At 27.1% G+C, this 5,546-nt stretch overlaps 1 protein-coding gene across 1 annotated transcript in view; it reads left to right on the top strand.

The window, feature by feature from the left end:
* The first annotated feature begins 631 nt into the window (after positions 1 to 631).
* LOC107452539 (small wing phospholipase C gamma 1) overlaps positions 632 to 5,546 on the top strand; it is a 64,553-nt gene continuing 59,638 nt past the window's right edge. The window contains exon 1 of the mRNA XM_071179950.1: positions 632 to 648. The gene's annotated coding sequence lies outside the window, so the exon portion shown is untranslated. The remainder of the gene's footprint in view (positions 649 to 5,546) is intronic.

The following is a 5,546-nucleotide window of genomic DNA, read 5'->3' as shown; positions in this document are numbered from 1 at the left end:
TTCGGACGTCAGTCATCGTTCAAGCTGAGCGTTTGATGACATATGCTGTCTAACTCCCAAATTGACCAATCAGGGGCTAGCGCTCGCTTCAAGCTGACGTTTTGTAACGCCGACCTGTCCTAAGAAACCAGGTCTAAGAAATACAATAGATATGTCCGTCATCAAGAATACTAGAAATCATCAATTGTTGCACATTGTTGGAATCTGGGTCACGCATTCAATTTCGACAGGGCCAAAATTATTTCCACCCCAATCACATCAGCTTATCTTGATGCCCTCGAATCTTGTTTTATTCATATGAATGCTGATCCCCTTGTTAACTGCTTTAGTTAATCGCCACCTCTTCATGCACATGAAAGCACATTTTACCCTCATTTACCCCTCTCGGCCACTGTGGTTTTACTTGTTCTGTTTTACATCTTTTTTCTCTCACGGCTATTGTGTTTGTTTTTTTTTCAATTTTATTTTCACATTTATGCTTCAATATTTTGTTGGCAACCTTTCATTTTATATTTCAAATCATTTTTATTTCGTCTCATTAACGACTGGCAAGTTTTGGAAACAGACGCCTGTTTTTGAGCGTTTGAGTCATGTCGACTGTTATTTCTTACTTATATATTTTTTAAAGAGAATGAAGTTTTTAGTCAGGTAATATCACTTACGTTATTGTTATTTTTAGAAAAAGCATTGTCAATTTTTAAACATATAACAGGCGTTGAAACTCATTCATGATTTCATTTTGCAAGGCTCCATATTATTTTCTTTCATTAGTTTGTGTTAATTTTAAATATAGGATTGAAATTATAGAGTTATTTGATATTATAAAGTACGTAAAATCTTTAAAAACAAAATAAGGAAAAAAATAATACGAAGTATATTCAAAGAGCGCTAAATACATTTTACTGCAGCATTTGATAATCAGAATAAATAATATAAACTTTAATTTTAGAATCTATGACATAAACTTTTCTTTACATTTCACAAAGAATAACTTTATTTAATTTCTACAAACTTTATTTATTTGTGTAACGCTCGAATATGCTGTAGAATATATTATATCAGGGGATAATATTCAGCTCTCTGCAAAAAGTTCGAAAAATTCATGCTAGCATATATTTTATACTTTCTTAAAAATCTTAGTACTATTAAATTCTATTTTTTTCAATTAGTAAAAATTATATGAAAATTCAAAACATCTGCAGTTAATTTAAATTATTAACGCATCAATAATTATTTTTATTCAGAAAGATAGCATTACAGCTAAGTATGGATCAGAGAAGGGATTAAGTATTACCATTTTGCTGGAAAATTTTTGCATGATAAACTTTCTAATATGAATAACTTAAAATCTGAATAAATTGCATTCAAAAAAAATATTTTTGATTGCAAAAAAAATATTTTTGAATTATTTCCTTGCCTTTCAAAAAAAATATTTTTGGAAAAACCTTTCTAGTTTCCTTATAATTTTAAAACACAAATATTGGTAATTTTGAACAAGAATATAGATTTAAGGCCACACATCACAACCAGTCGCAAAATCACAACCAGTTACAAATGAAAAAAAACTATGATTTCAATTTTTCTTCTTAATAAATGATGAATTAATTATAACCAATGTAATCAAAATTTAATTGTTCATTAAATATTTATAATTTTATAAAACATAAAAGAAAACCATAACCATTGGATTGTCAATAAAATTAATAAATACTTAGGATATTTACCCCAAAATATAAAAACCTGTGTTTTTTACATCTATAATCATGGATTATGCTGGTAAAATAATATTAATTAGTTAATATTAACTTTATTAAATATTTTAATTACCAAATTTTTAAATGTCCAATTATTTGATAATTTTTAAATACCTAATTATTTAAATAAAATATTTTTCAAACTAGAAACTTGTATACAATACATATTAACGCAGATGTAATAGCCAATTATTTTTCACGCCTCCAGCAATTAAACTTTTAAAACTATTTTAACGTGAAAAATATACTTACTTGGAAAAAACGGAAATTGCTTCCGAAACATTACGTTTTAAAGCTTTCATCGTTATCAAATTTAACTAAAAATTTTAGAAGAATAGCACTACCTTATTAGTAATTTCTTTTTGAAAAAAATAGGAATTAAACAGGAAGCAATTTATAACCAATTAAATAAAATATACTTGCGGTTATTAGCTTAACTGTAATATATAAACTCTCCTTATTAATTCTTTTAGATTATTTTGAGTCGCGAGAATGCATACATTGTTTAATTTAACGAACCTCCGAAAAGGTGATAGATTGTTCCCAAGGGTTTTCAATTATTGGAAAATGAGATTGGGGATATATTTAGGAAGTACTATTAGAAATATTTTTTTTCTTTATGCTTAGCAAAATCAAAATCTCATTTACTTATTTTAAAGCTCTTGATAACAAAGAATGTTTGCATCAACAACCTTGCGTGTTTCTTCTCATTGCTTAAGAATTTGAGCATTTTTATTTGAGTCGAAGCATTTTACGTGATATTCTTGAGTTTCATTAACAAGATTAAACGTGTAAATTATTTAATCAAATTTAAATGAAAAGGAACTAATAATGTTTTTATTCAAAAAATATTTTAATTACATTTTTGTAATCACTACAACAAATTCTTAATTTGAAGAATAACTAAATTAAAATGTATTTTCTTAGCTACGTTCAAAGATTTTTCAATTAAATTTCTAAGAAAATTTTACCATGGTTACGAATAATAACTTAATCCATAAATTTTAAAAGAGTTTGCTCTCACATGTTTTTGTTAGAAATTTAAAAAGTAGCCAATAATTATTTTCCAACATTTAATAGTGATAACACATGAAATAAATTACATTGGTAAGTTCATTTTTGTTAACATCCTACAAAATAGCCCAAAATTATTTTTCGGCAGTGACACGCGATAACACATGAAATAAATTACATTAGTAAGTTCATTTTTGTTAGCCCAATGACCCCATACAAGGTGGCCCATAATTGATTTTCGACAATGACGCGTGAAATAAATTACATTGGTAAGTTCATTTTTGTTAGATTTATACAAGGTTGCTCTTAATTGTATTTCGACAATGACGCACGAGAACACACGAAATTAATTACATTGGTAAGTTCATTTTTTTAGCACTATGCAAGGTAGCACAAAATTTTCAGTGCTGATACCAACACTAGTCTTCAAAAAACAGAGAGAAAATTTTTAGATTAAAATTAATTTAAAAAAAACATAATTTAAAGCAAACAAATGTATTAAAAAGCCCTTTACTCATTACTGAGATACATGAAAGCAAGATAACTTAGCTATCTTATTTATTTCGCGTCCTACTTCAGCCCAATTCGGAAGAATAATTTTGTACTGCAAATAAAAAACGCATTGTCTTCTACATAGTTATGTTATGACAAAAGCTCACAAGTACAAGGTCTTAATTTAAAGTAATACACTTGGTTTTTTTCAAAAATTGGAAGCGTCACTCACTTTCTCTTGAAATTTAATTACAAATTTTACTTATAATAATAACTTCTTTAAAGCTAAACTTAAAATTTAAAATTTACCTTTTCATTCAATTTTATTTGAATAATATCATTATGAATTATCCTTATTTATATAAAGCAAAAGTTGTCATCAAATATATAAATGCATAAAATAAATGCATTTTAATAAGCAGTGCTTGTAAATGCTACGAACTTCAACAAAATTAGTAAAGTCAACAGCTAACTGATATGTCTATTTTATGGAGTATCCTGACACAATTCAAGGGTGTACAGTGAGCAAAACAAGAGATATCCCCTTAAATAGCTTTCGTTCTAATGATCGGATTTTCAGGCACTAAATGTCAATCTTAATGGTTCCTGGAGGTGACCTCAAATATGCTAATTATTTAGTGCTAACTATTAATTGAGTTACGAAATCGGACACAAAAAAGTTTTTTCTCCGAATAAACATACGTTTTTATTACATATTTTAGAATTCTTAACCTTCAAAACATAGGAAGTAGCCGCAATCTTGGAAATATGGTCCCCATAGTTTGATCAGAAGAGCGATTCAAAGTTCGAACCCCTAAATGTTTATTTTAATTTTAGCGTTTTTAGTCATATTTTTAAAACTAATTAAGCAATTAAAAAAAGCTCCAGCCACTATTAAGACCCATTTAACCAAAGATAACATCTGATTTGAAAAATACAATAAAATACTGAATTTTCAAACTTGTTTTAATAAAAAAAATACGCAGCGAAAAGGTTAACATACTTTTTACAGAAACTGTGAATGCCAATTTTTCCTATATTTCGTCATTAAAGGATAAGAATGATATGGCTCAAGGAACCTACTCAATAATTTCTTTTTTTACAGAATTGAAATCTGTTTAGACAAAACATATTATTCCTTGAAAGCTAAAACGAGAAAAAATATAACTATTATTATTCATTTAAGCTTATTACAATTATTTAATAATAGTGGTATCAAGGTTAAGGATATGCGATGGAAACCCCGTTTGCTATAATACTAAAAATGCATTAGATCATGTGGCTTGAGTAATTTATTTTAAGCAAATTACTTAATTATTTCAATCAATTAGGAGTGTAAAAATAAACTCGATTGAAATACTCTTAAAGTATATCCTGAAATGTATGTAGAATAAACTTTGGAATCGATAAATAAAAAATGCACTTTCAAGCAACCTCGAGTAGAACGGAAACGCTAACTTGTTTGAAATAGCTGTCCTTATAATAGGGGTGCACAATCCTTTTGAGTGAAGGGCCACTTGCACAGCAGGTTGGCTAACGAAGGGCCGCACATGTATTTAGACATGTTAATGACAAATGTAGTAATGTTTATTTAGACATTCGCGCTCTATTTTTTATCAATAAACTTAGTAATATATTTGTAAAAAATTAAAGGTGTTCCATTATTAGAAATCATTCAAAGTAAAAAAACCTTACTTTTTTTTCTTTTTACCAGAAAAAAAAAAATTTGCTATTTTTAACATATGAACAATAGATTTATCAAAATAAATAAACATTGAAGAAAAGAAAAGTTTTTTTTCTTATCATATCATGCAATACGAAAATTCATTTTAGAATTAAATTCTAATAAATAAATAAAAACTGCAATGCCCACAAAATGAAAGTAGGAAAAATTTAGTCATAATTAAGTAATATAAATTCAAATTAAATATTTTAATTGAAGAAAATTTATAGGTTTAAAACAAAGCCTAAAATAAAAACAAAACTGTGATAGTTCAAAATAAAATTCAATGCTTATTTTGTAATGCACCTTATTATTTCATTTTATTAATTATTAGATTTTTTTTATTGTAAACATTTTCCTTTTTTTCAATCGAAAAAGATCACTTAAGCAACAAAAAATTGAAATCTTAACTACAAACGGTGAGCAGTTTAAAAATTCACGTTTTCCTCCATTTTATGAATTTCTCAAGTTGCAATAACATTGCATTTAAATTAGGGGTGTAACGAATATTTGGCCCTTCTGTGAAAAATTCAGTTGGTTGAATGATCTGTCAAATATTCGGC

The sequence above is a fragment of the Parasteatoda tepidariorum genome, chromosome 4 (genome assembly GCF_043381705.1).
Source record: "Parasteatoda tepidariorum isolate YZ-2023 chromosome 4, CAS_Ptep_4.0, whole genome shotgun sequence".
Classification (NCBI taxonomy): domain Eukaryota; kingdom Metazoa; phylum Arthropoda; class Arachnida; order Araneae; family Theridiidae; genus Parasteatoda; species Parasteatoda tepidariorum.
Note: the sequence above shows the minus strand (reverse complement) of the source record. Positions and strands in the feature narration are given on the sequence as shown.